This window comes from Castor canadensis, chromosome 5 (genome assembly GCF_047511655.1).
Source record: "Castor canadensis chromosome 5, mCasCan1.hap1v2, whole genome shotgun sequence".
In the NCBI taxonomy this organism is placed as follows: Eukaryota; Metazoa; Chordata; class Mammalia; order Rodentia; family Castoridae; genus Castor; species Castor canadensis.
The window spans coordinates 180,931,279-180,958,317 of record NC_133390.1 but is presented as its reverse complement, the minus strand read 5'-3'; the positions used below and the strand labels follow the sequence as shown (position 1 = coordinate 180,958,317).

Genomic DNA, 27,039 nt, shown 5'->3' with positions numbered 1-27,039 from the left:
ACAGTACTGAACTCTGACCTAAAGCCCCAACAAAGGAGACACGAGCCAGCAGGACTGCTATGGGGGACACAGGATAGAGCCACTTCCTCACCTGCCAGTCCTTCCCCCACAGCCCTGTTCCTCCCTGAGGACCCCCTCCTGGCTCTGAAACCTCAGTGGGCCCTGAGGCTGTGAAGGGAAGAACACCCAGAGAGGACAGGCTGCAGTGGAGAGCTTCCCAGGGCCTACAGTTATTACCCTGAGCACCCATCATCCACTGCTCTTCCTCTGAACTGAGTGGCCTGTGTGGCCCATGGATAGCCCTACTGTTCCATTGAGCCAAGCCCTGTTCCAGCTCTTGGAACCCGTGAGGGGCACTGGGCAGTTGAGGTACTGCCAGGATGGCAAGCGACATCATGTCCAGAGCTTGTGGCTGCTCTCATGTCACCGAGACTCCTCCTTCTTGTCTCTTCCAACCTCCAGCTTCACAGTCCAGTGTCTCTCATGGACAGGCATTGCCCTCCTTTCCATCCTTGGCACTGCTTTCCTGGGCTGACTTGGGAAAATGAAACCAGGTCCAGCAGCTGCCATCCTGGCCTTGCCACTCAGCTGCAGACGGTGGCCTTCCCTGGATGCTTTTCCTTGTCAGGTGTTATTTTGGTTTGGTCCAAGGCAACATTAACTTATAAACAAAAGGATGGAAAATGTTTGGAATTTCATCCTGCTTAACAATGTGGAGTTTCTATCACTAATGATGAAGGAAAGCACTCCTTGGCCCCATGAGGGTGATCTGACCTGTTGCTCAGGTGCCCCAGGTCAACTGTCGCCCTTGGCTCACTGCCTGAGGGTCTGCAAGTATAAGTCTGAGTTGCTTGGCCAAAGGCTCCTCTTCAGCTGCTGGGTGTCTGGGATGGCCCTCTGTGGATGGGAAGTGGGTCATGAGCTGAGCTCACCAAGTAAGGATTTGCATTAGTTCTGCCTCACTTCCAGGAAGGAGAGCTAGGGTGGGCCCTTACCTCACTCATTCTGGAAGGACATGTCAACCTTGGCTCGGGCTGGCCTGCCTGCCACAGGTGTTTTGCAGCGGCTCACTCAGCTACGTGCTGTGACTCCCAGGATCTGGAGGGGGGGGACATAGGCCATAGTCAGTTACGGCTCCCTGTGGACTCATGGCCAAGGCCCCCAGGGCCCGGCAAGCTAGAGGATGTGCTCTTCCTCCCTGTCTAGACTTCAGGGCTGCTCTACTCTTTATGTACAAAGTTCTGCATAAACTATCTTTGGGTAAACTGGCAGGACTGGTTGCATGGCCATTTCCCTTTCTTGGTAGTGATATATTTGAATAATAAGAAAGAGCTTCCCTTAAAAATATTCCAACACTGAATTTTCCAGAAGCTGTTTAGAATATAGGAGGCTGGGTATTCAGAGGTCAACACTGCCCAGATTACACTGCATGAGAAGCAGGCCCCAGTCAGGGCCTTCACCCCCATGGGCACCATCTGGGGGCTAGACTGTGGCTGCCAGGGCAGGTGAAGTGCACACTGGTCCCAAGGGTTCCTCCAGGTCCCAACCATGGCACTGCCTGCCACTTGCCATTGATTGGGCAGCCATGTGGGCCTCCTGTTGCCATGTGTCCCCAGAAGAAGGCGTGTAGGCCGTGCTTTGGTTTGCTCCTGGCTTCACTTTGGGGGACATGCTAAGTTTAAGTGCAATGCCTTCTCACAGTGATGAGTCCTGGGGCATCGGGCTGAGATGAGGCACAGGTCTGGCCACCATCAGATGCTGCATTTTCCCCAGGTGTTCCCACCCAACACCTCCTCCCTTTGGCTGGTGCCTCCAGAGTTGGACCCAAGTCTCTTGCAGCCTTCTCTCCACTGATGTCCAGGGTCCTGAGTCCCTGCTCCTTTGAGTCTCCTACCTCAGAACCTTCTCTATGTGTGGCTGCTGCTTACATGTGGCCGGAAGCCTACCTGATCAGAAAGATGAGGAAGGATGCAGACTTGGCATCCTAGCTCCCAGAGCCTGGTCCTCCATGGGGCCCAGCAGCCAGCTCCAGTGAGCCACAAGGCTTCTGATTAGTTGGGAAAGTTTCTGGTTGCTCTTTCAGTGGCTGAACATTCTTCCTGCCCCTTGAGAGGAAAGTTTCAACTCTGGAAAATTACTGGTTCAGGAAGCAAGGGAAGTTTCTGCCCCAGGGCAGTTTGAGATCAGTTTCCTGGGTTGGTCTGGGCTTGCAAGAACTCTAGTTACAAGTGATGTCCCTTACAACCACTTCCCAAGCCTCAGGTAGTCAGGAAAGCCACATGGGAGGCCGTCCACAGCTTGTCAGAGAGACTGGAGCAGGCATAGTCCAGATCTCCTCCCCCAGTCCGCCTTAGGTAAACTTTTTAAAGCAACCTGGAAGCCAGGTAAACATGGAGCAGGCTAAGTACCAGTTAAACCATTAAAGCAGAAAACACAATTGGCCAACCTGCCTGAGCAAGCCTGGATGTCTAGGGAAGGGCAGGTCCAGAGCTTGCCAAAGCCCAACCTGTGCAGTGACCCCATTGCCCCAGCCTATGGTGACGCCATCACCTTTGCCTGTGGTGACGCTGTTCTTGTCTGTAGCCCTCACTGATTGGAATCCTACCCTGTCTCTGACTGGAGAAGGAATTATGACTCCCCTCTGATTCTCTCTTGCTTTGAGGGCCTGTCCCGTCTGGTTTCCACACACACCAGCCCACACAGGGTTCACGTGCATTCTTTAAGATGGACTAATGGATCCCCGGAATGGCATTTCCACCCATTTCACACACCTGGTACCTAAGACCCAGGATTCCAGCACGTGAAAAGCAAGGTTCACACTCCAGTTTTCTCGGGCCCTGATCTCCTCCCACATCACATTGCCCTGGGCCCTGGGAGGCCCTACTGGAGGGCATGCTCACCTTAATGGGCAAGGAGTCAGCTGTGGCTGGGACTACGTGCCAGGACCCACCCCAGATTGCCGAGGGCCTGACCAGTGCCTTCCTCCTCCCCAACCCTGTGGGCTGCTCCACGTTCTCCTGGTGGGTGTGGTGAGTGGTCACTAGTGCTTTGGCAGTGCAGGGGGAGGGGCTTCTTTCTTTTCTTCTGGTGTTTCTCAACACCATCCAGGTCTTGAGGACCTGCTGGAACCAGGCAGGTCCTTCACAGTATAGTAGACATCAGCAGATAAGACTGGGCAGTCAAAAGCCACACAGTGTGAATTTGGGTATAAGCCGTAGCTGTGTGTGTTCAGGAGTGACAAGGAGCCATGAGTTCACTTGTCATAGAAGGGGTCTGGGGGCTACCCTGAGAACATGACTGGACTGAGACAGGAGGGTAGGTGGACACTGCTGAGTAAGTGGGTGTGGCCTGGTGAACAGCAACTGTAAAGGTCCTGTGGCAGGAAGGAGCTGGACATGCACCAGGAAAGGAAAGAAGGCAGTGGACTCCCAGGAGAGAGGGGGTTGCCAGTGTGCCAGGCAGCGGTGGGGCTCACAGGCCCCTCAGGCCATTATTCCAGGGCAAGGGGAGGTGTGGAAGGGGCTTGGGGTGGAGGGTCTGACCTTCGCCCTTCAGGACACCCCTTCCCTGCTTCTCCAGGCCTAGAAAGGGGACAGTCACTGACTTTCTTCCAGTTGTCCAGGCAACAGATGGGCTTGGGCTGGGGTGGGGGGCTTGGAGTCAGCACAGCATATGGAAGCAGAAGAGGGATCCCAGAGGAGCAAAGTTTGCAAAACTGGGATCTGCAGGCATTGGCTCCAGAGCCCCACAGGGCTTCTGGGGAGAAGGGCAGGCTATCCCACACTGCAGGACCTCTCTGTCCTCACGGTCTCATGAAGGGCTTGTGCCTACCCATCCCGAGGCTCCTCTGACCCAGAATCCTTGCATGTCCTGCTACCTCACAGGGTCAGCCCAGGTGGGCTGCCTGAAGTGAGGTCATGATGAAGCTTTGGAAGCCCAGGGCTCCATATCTGCCTCATCACTTGCAGTGGCCACTGCTTGCTGTGGCCACTGAGCCCTGGAAACATGCAAAGAATATTTAATGTACTCACAGTTAATGAACTCAAACCTAACCCTAATTCAACTACTGAAAACAGTTAAACATGTCGGCATGATTGCTGAGCAAACTTGACTAAACTTTATGTAAGTCCAGCTAAGGATTTTTCTTTTTTATGGTGGTGCTGGAGTTTGAACTCGTGATCTTGTTCTTGTTAAGCAGGTGCCGTATCACTTGAGCCATGTCCTGAAGTTATTTTGGATAGGGTCTCTTGTTTATGCCTGCACTGCAATCCTTTTTTTTTTTTTTTTTTTTTTTTTTTTTATGGGACTGGTGTTTGAACTCTGGGCTTCACACCTGCAAAGCAGGCAGTCACTCTACCACTTGATCCACACCCCCAGTCCCTGCAGTCCTCCTATTTATGCTTCCGGTGTAGCTGGGATGACAGCCATGCACCACCACACCCAGCTGTTATTGGTTGGGATGGAGGCTCACTAACTTTTGCTCAGGCTGGCCTCAAACCTTGATCCTCCTGATTGCCATCTCCTGAGTAGCTAGGATTACGGGTGTGAGCCACCATGACCCAGACTAGCCAAAGATTTCTGATAAAAAAAATCAGTGTCTGTACTGACATGGGATGGAAGGTAAAACACAAGCTGGACTTTGGAGTCAGGAGATAAAGAGAGGGTAAAATGTCTCATTAATAATTCTTCATATCAATTCCATATCAAAGTGGTAGTGCTTTTGGCTGTGTTGAATTTAAAGAGAATTACAAAGATGAACTTTGCTAGTTTCCTTTTCAGGTTCTTACTGTTCCTGCCAGAACACGGGCATTCATCTACATGGCTCCATTATATTTACACCACACTATGGTTGGAGAGGCACCACTGTTCTAAAATCCTGAAGGTTTAATGCACCATCTGGTGGAAACATGGAGCAGGAGGCTCACTGCCATGCAGCAGTGGGACATGGTAAGTGTCCCCACAGAGGCGTGTGGGTGTCGAGGTGTGATGGGTGTGGTGTTTCTGAGGGTAATCCAGTGTATGTGGCAGGTACACAGCACTGGACACACAGCCAAGAGGACCCAAGTCCTGACTCAGGGACCATCTGGTTGTTATATTCCAGGATGGTTCACAAGGCCTTTCCTTGCACCTGGAAGAAAGGCTTCAGACAAACCTGTGTGCCTGGCATTGTGGGAACAGAGTGGAAAGTCTCCACTCTGCTCATTGGTGAGGAGCAGGGGAGAGGCTGGCCTGAATTGAGCTCTCTTTCTCAAACCCAACCATCAGCCAGAGTCTGTGGGGATCCCTGAGGTCAGGGCTAGGGGAGTCCCTGGGATCAGAGTGTAGGATAGCTCCCTGAAGTCTGGGTGTGGTGGTCCCTGGAGAGGGGGTATATGGAGTCCCTGGGGTCAGGGAGTATGGGGGGTTCCCTGGAGTCAGGGTGTGAGGGGTCCCTGGGATCAGAACGTGACTGGTTACTGGTGTCTGGGTGTGTGTGTGGGGGGTCTTTGGTGGCCTCAGACAGGAAGACCAATCTGTGTCGGGTGGCCCCCTGATACCTCCACCAGGGGAGCCACCTGAGAAGAGGCTGGCTATGTCCCTCCAGCCTCTCCAGTCCTGGCTGCCCTTGGTTCATCCTAATCTAGTTAAAGGCTTTGTCCTGAGCTGATAATGCTGACCTTACTCAGAGCCCTGCCCCCACACTTAGGAAATGACATGTTACGGGAGGGGGGAGGGGGGAGGCGTGGGGAGTCAGCATGTCTTGCCACAGGAGCTAGAGTGGAAATGTTTAAAAAACCATAATTCTTTCCTTGACTGGAGTCTGTCGTCTTCTGTGTGTGCAGAGCACTTCTCCAGGGTACCACTTGGTTCTGTGGGGGCTGTGGGTTATTGTTGTGGGTGGGGGGCAGGTAAGGGTTGGTGCAAGGCTGGACCTGGATTCTGGCCATGGGCTTCAGGTCTCAGCTCATCTGCAAAAGCAGCCCCTACTCCCTCCCACTTCCTGGGCTGTGGTGCGGGTGCACAGATGGTCCCTGTGAGCTGCTGTTACCGGGGTCTGTGGCGCAAGCTCCCAGAGACTGTCAGCCCTGGCTGGGCCATGGGGCTCCCACAGGAAGTCTGTCTTGGGGCCTTTGGACCACAGTGGAAAAGTACGGCCAGTGATAAGCCGAGGAGCCACCCTTCCTTCTGCCCTCAACAGTGGGCGCCAGGGCCTGGCTGTCCCCAAGCTGTGGGTCTAGCCAGACTGAGTCATACATAGTAGAGCAGATGAGCTGGTGGAAAATTCTGGGTCCGGTGGAAGTGTTTTGACTTCCGGATCCTAGAATGGCTTAGGCCACCCAGCCCTCCTGTTTCTCCCCAAATCTCTACTTGCAATGGTGAACCCAGGAGGAAGCAGCAACCTTTGCAGGTGCCAAAGTCAAGATAAGGGGGCATTAGATCCACACAGAAGAGGCAGCATTGGTGCTCTGCACAACAAGAAGGTAGTTCTGAATGCCCGACACTGGGGGCAACACCCAGCTTATTGACAAAGTCCTTGTAGCTAGTTGACGCAAGTCTGCAGTCACTTGGGAGCCCAAAGATGATCAGCCACCTGAGACCAGGAGGACCTCTGAGCTATTCCAAGTTGTGCTCTTCTGGAAACATTTAAACACACACATACAAATGGGGAGAAGAGCCCAGGAGCACACAGGCATCACCAGCCTCAGCAGTTGATGGGAGCAGCCCCCAGCCCAGCCCACCTTGATTATCGGGGATCAGAACCCAGATTCTAGTGATCTCACCCACTCCTACTTCCGTGCTGCATCGCTCTCCACAAGCTTTAAACATGAGCATGGTTCTGTTGACACACCCCACCCGTGAGACTCACGGGCAGCGGGGCGGCTTCCCCACGCCTGTGCATCTGGCTGGTGTCTGAGATCAGTCCGTGCTGTGGCATGTGTCAGTTCTCCCAGCTTCATTTCTTTCTTTTACCCATGTTCTGTTTTTGGTTGAGGAAACTGGACCCCATCCTGAATCCAATTCCCTGCAGACATCTGTCCCACCACTGTGGGTGCCATGCCCTGGCGCCTCGGGGTTGGTTTGGAGCTCACCAGATCAGTCACTGATGGCTTGTTTCATTGTTTGTTGTGGCAAACGCACAGAACATAACGTCTTCCGTTTTGAAGTACAATCCAGTGACGTGCAGTCCACTCACAAGATTGCATAACTCACTGTGATCCAATTTCTGGACATTTCATCATCCCGAAAAGACACCCTGTCTCTCCCGGAGGTCACTCTGTCCCCTGCTCCCTGTCCCTACGCACACATGGCAGGCTCATCGTGTGGCAGTGTGTCCGGCCATCCCTCTCTATGGCAGGAAGACACACTGCACAGACACAGGGACTTTCTTGGGCTCACTTCCTGTGATGTCACTGTCCACCCAGCCAGAGACTGTCAACATTGGACCATGCATTCTCACTCTCTCACGCCTTTCCCTACATTATGTGGAATTCTTCCATGAGGAGTTTTTCTTTCTCTGCTCCCTGGCCACCCAGCTGGAGTGGGGAAGGCCTGGCAGCTGCTTCATTTTTGCCTCTTCTCCAAAGAGAATTCCTGAGTTGGTTTCCTGCATTTGCTGTGAAGACCATAAGCTTATTCCGATGTTCTGATGATCACCGGAGCATTGTGGTTACCGTCCTTATTGATGTTCCCCTGGGCCCTTCCCTTCCTCGAGCCCCTCAGCCCCTGCACTCCCCACCTGAACCAGCAGCCTGAGGGCTGCCTGGCAGGGCTCCAGCTGCTCTGGGATCCCCCTCTTTCACCAGGCAGGTGGCTTGGGGGTGGGATCCTGGGTGTTGCCTTTCTCTCTTCCTTCCCATCCTTTCTCTCCCCATCCTGGCACCTCCACACAGTGTCTATTCCAGCATGGGCTGGCAACTTCCGCTTATGCTACATTCTTCACATGCTCGTCCTACCTTTGACAATATGAAAAGAATAAAAGGAAACACACTGAGCCAGGCTGGCTCACCCTGCTGTTCATAGCAATCTGTAAACAACCAGGGGCATTGTCCAGCCCGTTTGATTCTAAAAACACACATTCCTGCCACCCAGGAAAAGCAAGAATGGGCACTGATGATGTCCACCAAGGGCATCCATTGGGCTGGGGGCAGAAAGCCAACACCCTTTGGGCTCATCTGGGGAGGGAGCCTTGGAGGAAGCCATAGCTGACTGCTGGCAGCTGGGCTTCACAGGGCTACCTGGGGAACCCCTCCTAGGACCGTTTTCCTTGCTGCTACATGGGAGAGAGGGGCTCACCCTTGCAGGCCCTGCCCCAGGGGCAATGTCTCTAGTAACCTAGCTCAATTGAATCCATTGAAACAGAACTTTATTTTTTTGCAGTACTGAGGTTTGAACTCAGGGCTTTGCACTTGCTAGGCAGGCACCTATGGCTTGAGCCATGCCTCCAGCCTTTTTTGCTCTGATTATTTTAGAGATAGGGTGTCTCTTTTTGCCCAGGCCTGCCTGGACCATGAGTCTTCTATTTACACTCCCTGCCATTGCTGGAATGATAGGTACACACAACCAAGCCCGTCTTTTTCCCATTGAGATGGAGGTCTCCCAAATTCCTCCCCCTTCTCCTGGGCTGGCCTGGAACCATGATCCTCCCAGTCTCAGCTTCCCAGGTAGCTTGGAATGGACAGGCGGGAGCCACCAGCACCCAGCTTGGAACATTTTTTTTTCAATTAATTTTTCAGTCACTCTTGGGAAAAAGAGTCCATGCCACACCAGCAGGGCAGTTGTCAAAGCTGATCTTTGGGTCTTGTTAAAAATCTTTCAGGGGATGTGACGCAGTGCAGTGGCAGAGCACAAGTGGCTAGAGTGCACAAGTCTGGGTTCCATCCCCAACACTGTAAAACAAACACAATAACAAAAAGTTCGAATTCCAATTGGTTCTCTGCAAACACAGGGTGTCCAAATGCTCCTCACCTTGTCCCCAAGTGCTAGTTTCAGGGGGCAACCCAGCCCTTTTAGCCCAGAATTCTGTGACATCTTGGTCATGGTAGGGTCTTGCATGAAAATCTGTTTTTGTTTTTTTGTTTTTGGGGGTTTTTTTGCATGAAAATCTGATGGAACAATAGAAATGTGCTCTCAGCACTTCTCTCAGCAAGGCCTGAGGTTCAGCCCTCGGGCGCTGCTTCTGGGAAGCTTGCGGGTCAAGGCTGGTGTGTGCCACTAAGCTGGGGACATGGTGCAGAATGGCTTTTGGGAGTGCATTAACAAATGACATCTGTGGCACCTTGAGGCTGAAGCGGGCCCTGAACCTGCATGTGTCATTTATCCCGGGTCTTAAAGGGTGATGAGGGCCTCTGACCCAACTGTCCATGCTCTCAAGAGGATGTGGCTGGGTTGTGATCAGACCCCACCCAAGGGCCTTTGCTTCGGGAAGTATGCCTGTAATACAGGCCTACTAGGCCTACTAGGCTTAGCCTCCCTAGTCGGGCACCTTGGTATGTGGGGGCATTACCTGTATGTGCCCCTCACTGACCCTCAGCAAGTCCCAGTCACCAGAACCTTGGGACAAGGCTTGCTAAGTTTCCCTGCTCCTCAAAGCCTCCATCTTCCCAACTAGAGAATGAGGGCACTAGACCCTGAAGTCTCATCCATCCCTTCTGACCTCTTTAGAGTTTCCTTCTATGTCCTAAGAGCATGGGGTCCAGAGGGCAGAGAACCTGAAGGTCTGGTGTCTGCATGGGTCTCCTTCCCTTTCTTTCTGGTGCTAAGATTCATGAAGCCCCCAAGTTCCTCCTCATTGGCCTCTGAGCAGTGCCTCATGGGATCCAGTGAAGTCACCTAAGACTCCTAGGGACCCTCTGTTTCTGGGTCCCTCCAGGCTGCGTTTCTCTTCCCAAAGTCCCTCTCTGTATTGCCTCTCAGAGCCAGGAGAGGGCAGCAGTGCCCATGCTGAGTCCAGGCACCTGGAGATGCCCAAGAGAGCCAGTGCAGTGTTTAGCTGTGTGGATGTCCTGGGGAGCCTTCCTGTAACTCCCCCTAAAGCTGGCATCTCTCAGGGGGGGACAGAAAGGTCTCAGATTAGCTGCGGCTTCTACAGTCCTTGGTGGGCACCCTGAACAGGAAGGGCAGCAAGGTGGATAGTTAGGAATCCCATGATGTGGGGGTAGCTTGACTCAGCATTGACCTGTAGGGTTCCCGTGCACAGGTTGGGGAGGCACCAGTGTAGCAGTCACTCACAGATGTGAGCACCCCCCACCCCGGCATCCCACTGTCCTGGCCACTCTGTGTCTCCCGAGGGGCTCTGCTCTCATCTGGCTGCTTGGTGGACCAACCCTCTGAACATTACTCCAGCCGGGATCTTGGGTGGGGTCTTCCCTGAAAGGATTCCTGGGTGGCTTTAAAGGTGATTCCAGCCCCAGCCCTGGACCACTGAGTGGACTCCTGAGGTGGACCCAGGAACAGTGCCTGGCACGTGAGTCTCACATGGCCCAAGCATGGTCCCAGCTTGTGTCCCCCTCTGTGCATGTCACCCCACCCCTTCACTCCTGCATCTCTTCCTCAGCTTTGAAGGCTGTGGGAAGAACCCCCCCCACACACACACACACACTCTTAATTAAGATGTAGCCCCATGCTTCTTACCTGTGGGGATCTTGTGTCAACAGGTGTAGCTGGGACCCCAGTGGCTCTGGTTCCTGTCCGCAGGAAAGGGAGCTTCTGCATCCTGCGGGGCCGTGTGAGCTTCCTCTCTGTGGCCCATATATATGTCTCTTCTTCCAAACACCTCTGACTCAATCCAGGTCCGTGCTTTGCCAAAGGTATCATCGCTCTGGTCTGGGAATCACGTTTTCTGATTGCCAAGTGTGAAGCCCACAACCGAGATCTTGTACAGACTTCTTCCTTGTTGTTCCTTGAAACTTGAGCTCGCAGGTTCAGAACAAAAGCTGACTTTTACCTGTTAGCCATCCTGAGGCCCAGAGTCCTGTGTGTCTAAAGGTTGGGCAAGGCTAGGGAAAATGACAGTGAAGACTGTGGCAGGTGGCAGTTGTGACATTTTGAATTTATTCTGATTTTTTTTTGCAATGCTGGGATTTGAACTCAGGGCCTACATCTTGAGCTACTCCACCTGTCCTATTTTTGTGATGGGTATTTTCGAGATAGGGTCTCACGAACTATTTGCCTGGGCTGGCTTTGAACCGGGACCCTCCTGATCTCCACTTCCTGAGTAGTTAGGATTACAGGTGAGAGTCATCTTGTATTCTGATCTTTGACCCTCACCACAAGCCTTTGGAATGTGCACTATCCCTCCACCACATCGACAGGATGACAGAGCCTCTGGGAGCTGAGAAATTTGGCCCAGAGCGCACAGCTGGTAATGGGAGACCTGGGCTCTGAACAGGTGCTCTGCTTGGATAATGGAATCTCCTCCAGAATTCCTGCTGAACCTGAACCCAAAATGCAACAGACACAGTGTGGCCTTTGCTTGGCTTTTTGCTTGTTTGTTGTTGTATTGGTGTATCTTTTCATTATGGTAAGACATACATAACATCACCATTTACCCTTCTAACCATTTTAAGTGTAACCATCACCATATCCATCTCTAGAGCTCTTTCCTCTTCACAAACTGAGACTTGGTCCCCTCTAAGCACTGGCTCCCCATCACCTTCCCCAGCACCTGATGGCCACCATTCTACTTCCTAACTATGAATTTGACCACTCCAGGGGCCTCACATAAATGGAATCATAAGGATTTGCCCTTTTGCAGCTGGCTTATTTCCCTTCAGCACGAGGAAGGTCCCCCCATGCATGTCGGGTGTCAGAAGTTCCTTTTTAAGGATGAGTGATATTCCCTTGTATGGTCGGACCACATTGTGTTTACCCATTCATCCATCAGAGGATGCTGAAGGACTTGCTTCTTCTCCTTGGTTATTGTGAACGTGGGTGTACACATCTTTGAGACCTTGCTCTCCTTTTCCTCTGTTCCCAAGGCTTCCAGAGGAGGAATTGCTGGTCATAAAGTCACTGTGTGTTGAACTTTTTGAGGACCTGCCATGCTATCCTGGATTGTCTGCCTTTGCCTTCTCTAAGCAGAGCAAGTCAGCCTGCATGCTGTGTGTCTGGGCTCTCACACAGTGTTACGTCTGTGAGATTCATCCGGGTTGCTGGACACGCTTGGGGTTGCTATGCCTTTGCACTTCACGTGCCATTGTACAAATGAGTACACTTTACTCGTTTTTCCAACTGAGCCACTGGTGGGCATTGGGGCTGTTTCCATTTTGGGGCAGTGATGTTTAGTGCTGAACGTGCATTTGGAGAGCTGCAGGCTCACTCTGACGGGGATGCAGGGTGTGGAGATGGTCCTGGGGATGTGAGGCACGAACCTGAATTTTATAATTCCCATCCAAGCAAGGTTCCCTTGGAAAAGGTTGCCTCAAGCTTGAACAAATGCAGCAACAGTGACATAGTTACGGAGTATTTCCTATGTGAATTTTGACTCCCATGAGGACCCAGCCCTGTGGGAAGACTCCATTATTTCCCCAGCTGGACGGATAAGAATAGAAAGGATGAGGTGAAGTGACTTGCCAGCCCATTGCTGGTGAAAGCAGAGCCCGACGCCAAATCTTGGTCCATCCTGATGACCCCCCGAGGGGACAGCACCCTCTTCCCTGGTCTCCACATCCACCTCTTTGCATGATGATCCAAGAATACTTGACTGAAGGAAGGTGGAGAGTCAGAGGGTTGGGAAAAAGACAGCCAGCTTATCTGGTCCTTTCCTCTGACCTGCAACAAGAGAGATCCTGAGGCCCCTCAGCTCCCCTGAGAGCATGTTTGTGTCCTTAATTATCTGTTTATTTAATCACTCAGTCCTTTCTTATGAAGTAGATGCACAGGACGTCTGCTGTTGTGATCTTTTATTCCACTTACCCTCTGGTACCGCTCCACACCACTCTTCTGTGACATTTTCAATGGCTACATACCTTCTTACAGTAACTTATTGAACGTATGTACATTGTTTCCAGTTTTGGGAATTACACAATGGCTAGTCTTAGGAGAAAATCTTGATGCAGAAACTTATTTCCTCCCAAACTAAGAGAATACATTTCTGTTGTTTAAACCACCCCGCCCCCACAAAAAAACCAAACAAAAACCCACTTACTTACTGAGGAAGCATTTCTATGAATTTATTGGAATTTTGGTGCATTCTGTTAAAATGCACCCTGCTGACCTGTCTCTTTACCTCCCAAAATCATGTCAGTGGAACTGACTTTACAATTTCACGTGTAATTTGCTGGTATTTTTGGCAGTTACTGGGGTTTGAACGCAAGGCCTCACACTTGCTAGGCAGGCACTCTAACACTCGAGCCACTCCACCAGCCCTTGGCATTTGCTGTTTTGACAGAGATGAAACTGGATGTCCCGATGTTTTCATTGCCTGCCTTTGACTCAGCAAAGTTCAGCGTGTGTCATGAGCTCATTGGCTATGCTGCTATCTGGAAAATGCCTGTTTCAGTGTTTGGCCCATTTTTCTAGGGGTGTATCTAGTTCTTTTTTTTAAAACGGGTTTCTTTATGATAACACTATTAACCCTCTGTAGTGTACATTGAAAATACTTCCTAGGTTGCCATTTGCTTGAAATGTTGGCTGATGGTGTCTTTGATCACACAGACATTTTAAATTCTTCTGTGCTCAAAATGTCAATCTTTTTCTTTTTCTTACTTTTGGTAGGACTAAGGTTTTGAACTCAGGGCTTTGCATTTGCAAATCAGGTGCTCTACTTCTTGAGCTACACCTCCAGTCCATTTTGCTCTGGTTATTTTGGAGATGGGGGTCTCAAGAACTATTTGCCTGGGCTGGCCTCAAACCATGATCTCAGTCTCCCACATCATAGCTAGGATTACAGGTGTGAGCCACTTGCACCTGGCTAAAACATCGGGCTTTCTTTCTGGTACTTGGAAATGTCTTGCCCATCCCAGATACTGGAGTGCCCATCTGCTCCAGTTACACACCTGCCTGGTGGATATGAGTTCAAAGCCACTCTGGGCCTCTGATCTTCACTTCATTCAGCTCATTTGAATGACTAATGGAGGGTGTTCTGTGGTGAGTACAGATGGCAGGTGGGATACAGTCTTAAAATGGACGAGGGAACAAAATTGAATGGTGGCATGGCTCAAGCAGTAGAGCGCTTGCTAACAAGTACAAGGCTCAAAGCTGAATCACCAGCACTGCAAAAATAAATAAAATAAAATAACAAAATAGGTTTGAAGGTATAACTCAAGTGGTAGAGTAGTTGCCTAGCAAGTGCAAGGCTTTGAGTTCAACCCCCAGAACCACTAAAAAATAAAAGTAAATAAATTAATTAATTAGATAAAATAAAACAGAAGCTGGTATTTTCTGTAGATTCTGACAAGCCCCCAATACACATGTTGTCTCTGTCAGTGGAACTGGGCCTCTTCCATGCACAAGGAGTGACCCTGGGCTGGGATCAGTGTCAGACCCCACGTGCACCTGAGAGGTCTCCTGAGGATTCACTGGAGATGGAAATGTGAAGAAGCACAGACAGTGGCCCCTGAAGACACCAGTGTGGGTGTGGAGCTCCAGTGAGAGACATCGCACACCTGTGCAATGTTTGGAGCCAGCAAGTGACGGCTCTCTTCACTGTGTGGAATGCAGAGACAATGGAGAAAATACCTGACTTGCGGAATTTCATAAATCACAGCTATTTTGGCTTCCAGGGCTGGAGATTGATTAAGGTCTGAGCCATCAGGCGTCCTGTGGATCGGCAGCCCAGCTCTCACAGCCCCTCTCTTTCCCAGACCCACGTGTCAGCAGTTTTCCGGGAAAGCAATCTTTTTATGTTTAGCGTGATCGCAGCCAGTTACTGTAAGGAGGCTCGCTGGCGGCGGGGCTGGCAGCTGGGGACATGGAGGAGGCAGCTGCACTGGTGTGTCCTCGACCCTCAGCCCGTGCTCGGCCCCAGGGAATTCTGCTGCCCTCGTGCTGTCCCCTGCAGAGGAGTCAGGCTTTCCACTGGCCTCTCAGCTGGAAAGTCATGCAACTTCCCTGTTGCCACACGCCAGTGGCTCTCGGTGGCCTGTCTTACTGCTCTGACACCGGATGTGCCCTGGGGAAAGCCAGCCCTTTACAGTGACATTTCTCCATAATGAATGCTGCCCTTGGTAAAGCAATTCACCACCAATAGCTCCATCTTTGGAAGATGGTGAGTGTTTTGTGGGTTCCTCCTTTGACTCACCAGGATGGAAAACCATCCTGCAGTACCTAGCCCAGCTCTTCATTCTGGGGGACTGGGGTAAGCCTTATATTCCCTCTCTAGGGGTCCTATGGGGAAAGAACCTTCTTCCTCACCCCTGGGCCTGGGCTTGACTGTGTGACTCCCATGAACCTCTGGGATTTTGTGGTCCTGACACAGGCAGAGGCTTGAATTGTGCACAGGCAGCACTGCTGTCATCCCCTGAGAACTGGCTCTGCATGGCTGATGGGTCCAAGGAGCACAAGAAACGATAAGCAGAGTGGAGCCCCACCCACAGCCTGCACGAGGGCCAGCCAACCTCACCAACCCAGGGGCAGGAGTGAGCAGAGCAGAGGGGTGCAGCTGCAGCTTATGCATACACAAGGGTGATGGCACCCAGCTCTGTTCCTGCAGGGTTGTGCCCATGCCTGTCCTTCACCTGCCCTGGCATGTGCCACAAAGTGGCCCCATGCCTGCCTCCTCCTTGAAAGCAAGTCCACTCTCTTGAATCCTCTCTGGTTTCTTTAATGTTGCCCTTAGAAACAAGCCAAACAAACCCTTACATGCTCACCTCCCTTCATCCCAGCTCCCCGTCTGTATGTCCCCCCCATACCCCGCCTTCTGACACACCAGCTGACTCATTGTATTCCTCGCTCCCAGGCCATCTGAAAGGCCACTGCCTCCCGGAAGCCCCTGGTGAGGCCTCTCAATCAGTCTTTCAAGCACTTGCCATGTTGCACGCTACGTTAAGTGGGTGGCTATTTTTGTGAAGGTGGTCCTTCCCACTGGATAGTAAGCACACGAGAAAAGACCCCATCTCTGTTCATCACCACGTTCCTCCACCCAGCAGGGCTGAGCTTGGAAATGGCACTCAGTGGAGATCTGCTGGACACACAGACAGCTGAGGACACCAACAAGGGGCAAGAGACAGCCCTATGGCTCCCTGCTCTCAGGGGATCTGAGGAGACATGGCCAGAGCCCAGCTGGCTTCTCTCATCAGACTCTAGTCTGGGGGGAGTCTGTCTAATAGAGAGCGTGGCTGGGAGCCAGAGAGGAGGTATGCCCCTCTGAGGACCTGGGACCAGAGCCCAATTTGTCTCAATCAGGGCCCCTGATGAAACTGGGGGTCTTTGGGACAACACACCCTAAGCAGCAGGATCTGACCTTGGGCCAAGCCCAGGATGAGCTGGAGAAAATGTTGAGGGGCTCCCTCCTCTGACCTTCCTGCAGCAGGGGCCACCCAGATGGCTTCTCAGCATAAGCCCCAGAGTGGGCCAGTCCTGCTGGGCTTTCCTGGGTTCCCAGCTCCCTTCATCCTCTGGGAAGGGGAGAGAAGAGAGAGCTGGGCCAGGTCCATGGACTGAGGCTCTCAAGGCCATCAGGGTGAGCCTGCATCCCAGGCCCTCAGCTGCTGTAGCCCTAATGCCCACAGACCTGTCCCTGTCATCACCATTCGAGTCCACGGTTTCCCCAGCCCTCATTTACCTGAAAGACCTCCATGCTCCCAGGTATGGAGGGGGAGCTGCCCTCAACTCCCCCAGCACCTTACTGCCAGAACCCTACTCGGTTCTTCTGCTTCGTCCTCACTCTGTAGTTCTTCCAGACCTGGTAGGGCCAATGAAGGGCAGCTGTTCCAGGGTAGAGCGGGGACGCCACCCTCCTCTCTGGGGAGTCCCTCGTCTCTGGTGTTTCTGGCCCATCCCCAGTCTTTTGGGTACAAAATGCTGCATATGTAACATACACATAAAAGAAAATTGAATTAAAGGCTTGCTAGCCTTATTCTCCTCTGTGAACATCGAGAGGTGTGTGTTTTCCTCCCTTCCCCCCCTTTTTTGGCAGTACTGGGGTTTGAACTCAGGGCCTTGCACTTGCTAGGCAGGCGCTTTATAACTTGCCAGCCCTTTTCTGTGATGGGTTTTTTCGAGATAGGTTTTCACAGACTATTTGCCTAGGCTGGCCTCAAACCATGATCCTCTTGATCTCTGTCTCCTGAGAAGCTAGGATTATAGGCATGAGCTACTGTTGCTGGGTTTTCTTCCCTTTCTTAAGTACACTTCTTATTTTAGAATAGTTTTAGATTTACAAAATTAGTTGCAGACAGTGCAGATTCCCCAAACCCAGTCTCTCCAGTTGTTCACATCGACACCTTGGAGTGCACTTGTCACAACCATGGTGGGGAGCCAGGCTACACATGCCCCTCAGACATCCCCTGCTTCTCCCTAGAACCCTTTTCCTCCCTGGATCCCACGTGACATTCGGTCACCTTATCTCCTTGGGCTACTTGGGGCCGCGATGGTTTCTCAGGCTCCCCTAATTTTTGATGGCAATGACAGACTTGAGGACTGGTCAGATGCCTTGTGGAATGTCCCTCAGTTTAGATTTGTCTGATGTTCTCTTATGACAAGACGGGTCATGATGTCTTTTCTACTTCATGCCCTTCCAGGAGGAGACACAGACACTTCTCTTTCAGTTACAAGTGACAGAAAACACAACCCAGACCAGCCTGGAGAAAGGGGGACCCGGGGGCCTATATAACTGGAAGCCCAGGACCTGGCTAGTTTCAGGTATGATTTGAACAAGTGCTTAAATAAAAAAGGTGTTGCCAAGATCAGATATCTCCTTGATACCCATCTGCACTGGCTTTGTCCTTGAGGGCCAGTGTCTCCCAGTCCCAGGATGGTGGCAGTGGGGCTCCAAGCTCAGTGTAAATGACAGAGCTTGGTCCCTACATTAGCCCTCCTGTGCCATATGCCTTAACCTGGACCATTTATCATGGCTGGCCAGTCTCTCCTAAGATGCATTGGCTGGATCTCCAGGTAAAACCGGGAACTCCACTTCCCCAAAATGTCCAAGCAGACACCACCTCCCTGCTGGCCCTGAAGTTCCAGAACTCTGCTGTGAGTGCCCACTAGAGGAGAGGCCACTGAAGCAGCTCGTGGAGGTTTACTGGCTGCCAGGCTGAGTCACACGTGGGAGGTGCAGTATTCATGCCCTGCAGTCATTTTCCAGGCAAGTGGCAATAAAGTGAAGTGGATTTTACCATGTGGGTACTGGCGCCTGGTGCAGCAGGCCTGATATCTGGGGGCTGAGCGACAGAGAGTACATTAAGAGTTTAATTTGCAATATGGGCAAGGGTTGTTTTGGAGTGTGCTGTGTGTGTGGCTCACTTTAATCCATCAGAAGCTTGTTTTAGAAGGTGACAGCTTGCTAGTTCCCTATAATGGTATTTAAGGAGGAAACCAGATTTCCTAAAATGACTGTGGACAGTGATGGACACAGTGGGCTCTAGGAGTCAGCAGCACATGAGTGGGCAGCAGGAAGGGGCCAGGATCGGACTGACCACAACCTGGAGAATCCACTCCTTACAGAAAAGACTTCCAGGCCACTGACTTTACTGGAGTGTGGGTCACACAGCAGGGGCCACAGTCTGGGTCAGTCATTTGTACCCAGGGGTTGTTGGCATTTGAAGCTATGGTGACTATTACTTACCCATCCCTCTACCCCATCCCTATTGGGATCCAAATTCCCAGGGATGGATCTGGTGGGGCAGCCTGTGTGACACCCTTCCCCGGGCAGGGCCTGGGAGGGTAGGGTGCCTTGGGGAGTGAGTCCCCTGGGAACCCTCCAGCCTAGTGAGGGGCTGCTGTGAGTGGGATTCACCCTGGCTCTGCGTGTGAATGAGGGATGCTCAGCCCACAGCCCTGCACCCCATAGCCTTGGAGGAGGCTGGCAGCCATGTTGGGGCACTGCCAGCGGCTGAGTAAAGCTGCTAATGAAATAACACCAGTTAAAAAATGAGCCGCTGTCAGGGCCAGAGTGCTTCGCTGGCCCCCAGCCCAGCGCTTCCCAGCGTGGGGTCAGGGTGGGTCCTGTTGCGGTAGGGTCCTCCACGTCAACCCCACCACCCACAGCCTCAGGTTCGCTGCTGTTGGCTGTTATGCAGAGCCCTCTAAGAGCGTTTGCTTACCCACTGACTCACTGGCTTTGTCTCCCAGGCTCTCTTGCTCTCTGTTTTGTCTGTCTGTCTGTCTGTCTCTCTCTCTATCTTTTTCTGTCTGTCTATCTCTGGTCCTTTCTCTGTATCTCTGTCTCTGCCTCTTTCTCTTTGTCTTTCTCTGTGTCTCTGTCTCTGCCTCTCTGTCTCTCTTTTTCTGTCTCTCTGTCTCTGTCTCTTTCACTGTGTCTCTGCCTCTGCCGCGCCCCCCCCCCCCACTCCAGCTATTCCTCTCTCCCTCTGATCCACCAGCATCTTTTTCTCCTTGGAAGTTCAGATGACGTCTGCCATTTTCATTAAAGCCAAAGGGATTCAGCAACACATCTAAATAAAGGTGTCCCCTGGAAGTACCCTGCTCATTACTAATGACCGTTGGCAGCCAGGCCTGAGCCTCAGCCTGTGTTTCATAAAGCTGCTTACAGAGGGGGCTGGGTTTCTTTGCAACTCCCAGAGTAAAAAGGTTTAAATTTCCCTAGGACATCCAGCTTGTGAATCAGGCGGCAGACGGACATGGGAAAGTGGCGAAGGTTGGGTAACCGTGTAACAATGTTCTTATGGCCACAAGGGTGGCTCCAGACTTCAGCACCACCTGTGACATAGACAATGCCGAGGAGCTCTGTAGGCTCTGCCTGGTGCTTGCTGAGCACCGTGGAGCTGCTGGGAGCCTCATGCTCCCCTCTGTGGCCCCTGCACATCTCCCAAGCTACAGGGCCCCCAAACTCCCCTTCCTGCAGACAGCCAGGACTCCGTGCTCTAAGTCCGCACTCGACACTAAGTGCTGTGGACACTGGGTACTGGCTCCCTGGTAGGGGAGAGGAGGCTGCCCTGCCTCTCAGCACCCTGGGCAAGGCCACGTTTTAACTTGGAAATGGGGGGTTGAGTGGTCCTTAGGACAACACAGCCAGCCTCCTCCATGCGCTAAAGCTTCCAGAGCTGCTGTTTCCAAAAGTTAGGGCCGGCTAGGGACTCTGCTTCTTAGTGGCACGTGGGCTTTCCAGTCCCCCCATGCTGGTCCACCAGGCCAGGGAGTCACAGGCCAGCTCTGTGACACTGATGCTGGGGAAGGTTGTTCTCTCCCTGCTCTCCAGGGCATAGGTTGCTACCCAGCTGTTGGGAACTTTACCTCAGACCCCAACAGCCAAGGACCATCCCTGTCAGCCATAGGGAAGACACCAAAGAAAAGTGGTTCTTCCCCAGGGAGGTTCTAGGAAGACTTTTGATGAGTGGGCAGGGCTGGTGGCAGTCCCAGGCTGGTACAGAGCCATACCTACCTACATGGGGCCAGTGCACAGTCATACCTACCTGCGTGGGGCCAGTGCAGAATCATGCTGCCTGTTTGGAACAGTGCAGTTTTGCCTCCCTGTGTGGGGCTCATGCAGAGCTGTGCCTCCTGCATGGGGCTGGTCACCTCAGGGAGAGCTGAGTGAAGTAGGTCCTTGCAAGCCAGTTGGGGGAGACCACCAGCATGGTTCCTGTAATTCCAAACAGCTAAGGGGCAGGAGCAGGGCTCCCCAGTGAACTGGCAGGAAGGAGAACAGCAGTGGCAGAGCCAGGAAGGCAGGCAGAGGCTGGAAGCCTACCCTGATCCAAGTCTCTGGAGATCCTTGAAGTGTCGGGGACACCTGTTCCCACAGATGTCTCCCCCCCCCCGCCCCCGCCCGCCCCCGCCGCCTCCGCCGGCTCTTCTCTGCTTCATTCCCTCCCTCCACCTGGCCGTGAGTGACCTGTTTCTCCACCATGGAGAAACCCCAGGGGCAGGGCTGGTGGAGAAATCCAACTCCTGCTAAATACAGACCCAGCCAGCCAGTGGCCCGCCAGAACTGGGGCTGTTCTTCAGAGAGCTCAACGCCACCCTTGCTGTGGAGTGCGCTCTGGCCTGATGGAGCAGGACGGGCCAAGCAGGTGCCAGCAAGTTGGACCCACAGCTGGCCTTGCATGACTCTGGGCCTGCTGGGTGGCCACACATGTGGCAGGTGGCATTTTACCAAGAAGTCATGTGGGTCTCCAGCCTCAGTTTCCATCAACATGACTGTGGCTCCTCAGGGGAGTCTCTATCCCCTCTTTGGAATCAGTGGCCTATGACTGGCAAAAGTGGGACTGTGGGACTCCAGGGTCCCAGTTATAAAGGCCACTAGCCCTGCCCTCTTTCTTGGGTGCTGGTACAGGAAGCCCAGTCAAGTGAGGAGCCCAGGAGAGCCCTAGCCCAGCCTAGCTGAAGTTCCAGCCAGTGGAGGCATCGACGACGGGAGATGTCCCCAGATGATCTGAGCCCCTGGTCCTGAGTCTTCCCAGACAAGGCCCCAGGAACTGGGGAGCAGAAATGACCCTCCCTGCTTGGCCTGGCCACATCCAGACAACAGACTCTGAGCAGCACCAGGGCCATCTTACAGCCTGGGTCTGGTATGCCTTGCACAGCATTGTCTGGCTGGGTCTGGCAGGGGAGCAGACAAGCCTGGTGCCACGAGGGTCCTTGCCCAAATCCTGAGTACTTTACTGCAGCAGGCGCAGGCTGCCAGAGTGGCTCGGCTGGGACCCTAGCTCCAGTCTCATGTCTTTCGCTCTTCTCTGTGTGACACAGCCTCCCCCCTTCATCCAGCTCTGGGTGACCTGCTTCTCCACCATGCCTTTGCACCTGCAGGTCTATCCTAGGGAAGGCTTTTGGGTGCAAAATGGTCCCTGGTATCTAAGGTGGACTGAAGTGCTCTGGAGACTGCAGATAATTCCCAGAGCAGCTGGACTTCCCAGTCTGTCTCTGTGGTCAGGAAGTGACCTACCACTCAGGCACTGGGCCACACAATTTGGGCTTGGGGCCAGCACCTCCATCACCACTATCCCTGTGTTGAGTCCTTAAATCCTTAACTTACGGGGATTTCAAGAAACCCCCTTCTCCTCTCTCACCCTACTGAAACAACAGCCTAGTGTTAGAACCTAAAAAGGGGGTTGTTTCTAGCTTCTGTCTAGGAAGGGATCTCCGTTCACATCAACAGGACTTGCTGGAAGCCCTTCTTCAGCAAGTGCCACCTCTCACCTCAGCTCAACACTCCTCATGTCAAGCCCGGGGGCAGTAGACCCCTGGACCCCAAGGTAAACACTGTTAACTCCAAAGGATCAGCCTAGGAGTTAGAGGGAAGTCATGTGCACATAGGCCTGTCCCCAGAGGCTGTGTGACCAGGCAGATGCACCTGCAGGTGTGCCCAAAGATGTGCGCAGGCCCTGGGTAGAGCTGCCTCAACGCTGAGACTCCATGTCCTCATCAGGGTATGGGGTGGTATCCGGCAGGGCTGTAAGTGTGCCCACTTCATGAGAATGACATTGGAGTGCCCTCTGAGTCACTGGTAGAACTGTCAGGCAGGAGCTAGGTACTGGGCTGGAACACAGAAGTGAGGAGGGCAGGGTGGACCCAGGGACCGAGGGTGGCAGTCACTGATATGGAGCTGATAGGGGCTGGCCTGTGTCCCTTCTCTGCCTCCCTGCAGAGCTCTTGCTGCTCACAGAGCCTAGTCCAAGATGCTGGTCTCAGGGAAACATGCCAAGTCCTTGTGTCACCTTGCCTTTGTCCTCATACTGTAGAACACTGGACCTGGGAGGACATGGTGTGGCTTGGACAGCAGGTGTGACTCGGCCCCACTGGCTCTCACTACCACATGCCTCCCAGATCCTGCTGGAGGGTCCTGGAGGGTCCCACCTGGGTGAACAGGCAGGTGCTGCCCCCCTGATCTTGCTCTTTTCCCAGGTTACCTGCCATCCCCTGAGGAATGGGCAGGTGCTGGGGAGGGGGGGGCACCTGAGCCACAGCCTGGCCAGTGGAGGACACCAGAGCGTCCTTTCATCTCAGCTTTTCCCAGCAAAGGCCAGTAAGCTGCCATGACACAGGTGCCTCAGTTCCTTCCGCCACGCCTGACGGCAGTGGGGGGTGAGGAGCCTCCGTTTCCTGTCTTTCCTCCCCGTTGAGTCACTGAGTCACTGCCGTCCAGCCAGCCTGCCTGCGCCGGCTCCGATTTCATCGGCTGTGCCGTCAATCACCGACTGCCAGGGCGAAGCGCTGAGGGATGCCGGTAGGACAAGGACTTCGCCATCCGAGGCGGCTGAGGATTACCAGGCTCCAGTCCTCCTGCCCCCCACTCACTGCAACCACAGGTGCATCTCCGGTGATGGTGATGGTGGGGGTGAGGTCCCGAGGGCTCAGAACTGCCTCCTCTCCCCCGGCCCCCACAGCCCTCTGCTCAAGGACATCGTGGATGAGCGGCTATTTCCACTGAAGCTGTTCCTGAGGATGTTACCACATTGTTGATGGAGTTGTTGACGAAGAAAAGGAAGTCACTGAGTCATCACGCCAGCATAAATGCCCTACTGCAGCTGATCTGTCTTCCGGTCCCAGCCACCCCCTCCCAGATGGAAGACAGTGCCACTGGTGCCTACAAAGAGCTGCTTGCAACCCTTGCCAGCCTCAAGCTAATGGCACTACCAGCTGCCCAGCACACAGACAGGGCCAGAAACCCTTGAAAAGAGCCACGGAAGTGGCATTTTATCCGCAGGCACCAATTCTTCCCTGGTGGTATGAGCCACCAACTCTGAGGACTCTGCCCAGCAAGCAGAGATGGTGACAGAGGAGGCACCACTGGATTTCTGGTGTTTTCCTTGCCTTAGGTGGATGAGGCAGTCCCACCTAAGAGAGAGAACTGTGCTAGGAGCCCTGTCTTCTCAGCCAGGCAAAGAGCCCTGCAGGGAAGAGAATTGGGGGTGGCATCTGCCAGGGAGAGAGCCAGGCACAAGGACTACCTGGTTCTGTGTGTGGACCTCGTCAAGGTGCACAGTGGGACAGACTCAGTCAAGAAGGACACTGAGAGCCGGCCTGACCATGGAGCCTCTGCCTCAGAGACCCTGGGATTAAGAATGACTTTGCTGCCACGTACAAACATTAGATCTGCAGAGGTGCAGGGCGGACCCCAGGGAAAAACAGCACAACATTCTTAATGTCAAGATGTAAACAAAGTACTCAACAAAGAATGAGGAAACGGGACCATCCTCCAGAGAAAAGAGGGATGGGGCCACCATAGCAGCTACAGGGACTATGCTTTGTGCAGTCACACACACACATAACAGACACACATGCACACACACACATATATACACACGTGTACAGGCACACACACCCAGAGGAAATGAATATGTCAGGAAATGAGCAATCAGAGAAATAGGGAATATAAGAAACAAATGAGCATTTTAGAACTATGAAAAATATAAATATGCATTGAAAATTTCACTGACAGATCTAACAGCACAGTGGAGATGAAAGAGCAGCTATCAACTTGGATATTTTCTGTCACAGACACCAACATCTGATTCACTAACAAGAAATTTCTTGTAATAATAAAGAATAATGGCTAATTAAAATATGTGCCTTAAATACAACCAGTCTATACAATCACCCTTCCTGAGCTGTCTAAAACCATTAGGAATTGTGGCGCTTCCTGGTGCACAAAGCTTTCCTCTTCATACAACCCTGAGTTGGGAGGTTATTAGTGTAATAAAACCGGAGCCACAGTTTTTCTCATTGTTGTATTAAACTGTAGACACAGTTTTAAAAATTACAAAAAAACTGGCAACTTGTAAAGCTGCTCTGTAGAGTTTTTCAAAATGTTTCCAGACCACCTTAATCTAAAGGGTCAAAAATGACCCAATAAAATGATGTTCTGGGAACCTCATTAGTGTCCAGGTGAGCACCATTTTCCAACTCTGCAACTGACCACTGTCATGTCTCCAGCCATCACGATTCCTGTCTTCTTAGAAGAAATTGTCTCTGCTTCCTCTGCAGTGATGATCAGGTCTGTGATCTGTGCATCTGCTTACGCTGTGACGACGGTATACCTTGGCGCCACTGGGAATTGAAGACTGGTTCAAAGTGTGCTTATGTGACTGAACTGGTGGCGAGAATCCTGACTGACTGACGGGTGAACAACCACACTTCTCACGCATTGTCCATCTTGTCTCATAACTTCCTAGAGATGAGAGCCATCCGTGAATTGCCTGGGTGGGAGTCTTGCTGTGCCCCCTCCATTCATACCTGCTGCTCGGAGTGTGGAGGTGGGGTATGAGAAACTGCTGTTCAGGGATCATGACTACTTACTGATCTCACCTGAATTCTGATGGACCTCCCAAAAAGTATGATTACAGTGGAGGCCTGGGGTATTAGGGGAGAGGAAATCAGGACAGAGGCTGCCTCCTCCCAGGAAAGGAGGCCAGGGCCCTTTGGAGGGCCTCAACTCAGAGAGCGTGCTGTTCCTTCAGCCAGGGTCAGCAGGCAAGACTGGCAGCTGCTCCTGGCACTGCTGATGCTGGCACAGTTGCTCAGTTTGAGACCCTACCGCACTTGTTACTGGGGTTTGGCTCCATGCCAGACCTCCGCCTCACTGGGTGCCAACAGTCATCTTAGTGTCCAAAGGCCTTGGGACAGCTGGCTGGTTTTAGTTGTACATCGGGATGACAGATGGATCAGGTCATTGTCTTAGCATAGCAGGGGCAGAAGGGGCAGCTGGACCCTCTGACTTGGGCCTTGAGACATCTGCCATGGAAGTTGCTGAAGGACCAATCCCCTGCAGCCCAGCCTTGGTCCAGACTCCCCTCTGCCTCCTCTCTGGCTATGTTTTTAAACGGGTTCTGTCACCAGGCACTGGAGCAAGCCTGCATCACTATAGAGAATTTAAAACAAGGATAAACCCAGTAAAAGTTGTCGTTCTGCCTTTTAGGGCCACCAGAGAGCAGTCCCAAGAAAAGTGACAAGAAAACCCACCACCTTAACAGTAGTGTCCACCCTGCCCTTGGGCACTATGATATGTCAGGGATATGAGGATGCCTTTCCCTGGGTGCAGCCCCAGGTGAGTCCCCACTTCTTTACCTGTGTGTCAGCAGGTATCTCCCAGAAATCCCAGTCTGAGTGCAAGGTGTCACCACATGTGTGACTGAGTGTGCTGGCAGGGCCTTGTCTTCCCAGCATTTGCAGGAAAAAGCCAGGTAGGATACTGTCCAGCTGCCTATCCCTGTCCACTCAGGGCTCACCCCACCACCCACCTGTGGATCTCCTAAACTTGCCAACAGATCCCTGGCCTCCCTGGGGCTTGGAGGCTCCAGCAGCAGGTTTGGCTGGCACAAGACCTTCCCTGAGGCAGGCTGGAGGCATCAGCTCCCTGCCTGACCATGTGGTGCCCTGTGGTGTGAAAGACCACGTCTGACCTCTCCCTGTGTTCTCACCCTCACCCCACACATAGAGATGGTTGGGAGAACTTTAAAAACTCTCACTGCCTCTACCCTTCTCCCTCCTTCTCCCCAAATCCTGACTCTAAAGGTCAAGTACAACTCTCCAGGTGATTTTCATCTGCCCACAGGGTGAGAACCCTGAAATCAGTGGTTCTCAAAGCAGGATCTCCAGATCAGGACCTGCATGGGAAAATCACACTTGCACTGTCCAGCCTGCTGAACCAGGAGCGGGTACAAGCAGCTCTTAGGGCCTCACGGTCTCCAGGGGTTTCAGATGGACCTGCAGTTTGAGAACTGCACATCCCTCTCCGTGTCCACTGGGTTCTTCTCAGGTGGAATGCCCCAGCATCTACAGGGACCTTGCAGGGTCCTGGGCTGGGCTACCTCTGTCCCAGTTGTGCTCAGAGGGGATTAAACTGTCCAAGCTTTCAAGTTCTTGCCAGTCTGATGGGCTGGGAGGGCTTCCAGAGGAGTGGGAAAGCCCTTCTTGTTATTTTTTTTTATTCCCACTGTGTGTAGCCCAGTAGCCCACGCTGGCCTTGAAGTTAGCCTCGCAAATGCTGGGATTCCAGGT

General features: G+C 52.7%; 1 long non-coding RNA gene across 7 annotated transcripts in view; it reads left to right on the top strand.

The window, feature by feature from the left end:
* The window catches only part of LOC141423442 (uncharacterized), a 30,480-nt gene extending 11,697 nt beyond the window's left edge, over window positions 1-18,783 (top strand). For 5 of the 7 annotated variants that reach the window (XR_012448336.1, XR_012448341.1, XR_012448338.1 and 2 more), the window contains 2 exons: window positions 4,780-4,947; window positions 5,102-10,366. This is a non-coding gene — a long non-coding RNA (uncharacterized lncRNA). Of the gene's footprint in view, window positions 1-4,779; window positions 4,948-5,101; window positions 10,367-14,406; window positions 16,999-17,660 lie in introns of those variants that run through there. The other 2 variants (XR_012448340.1, XR_012448339.1) reach the window with 2 other exon arrangements.
* Window positions 18,784-27,039: the final 8,256 nt, after the last annotated feature.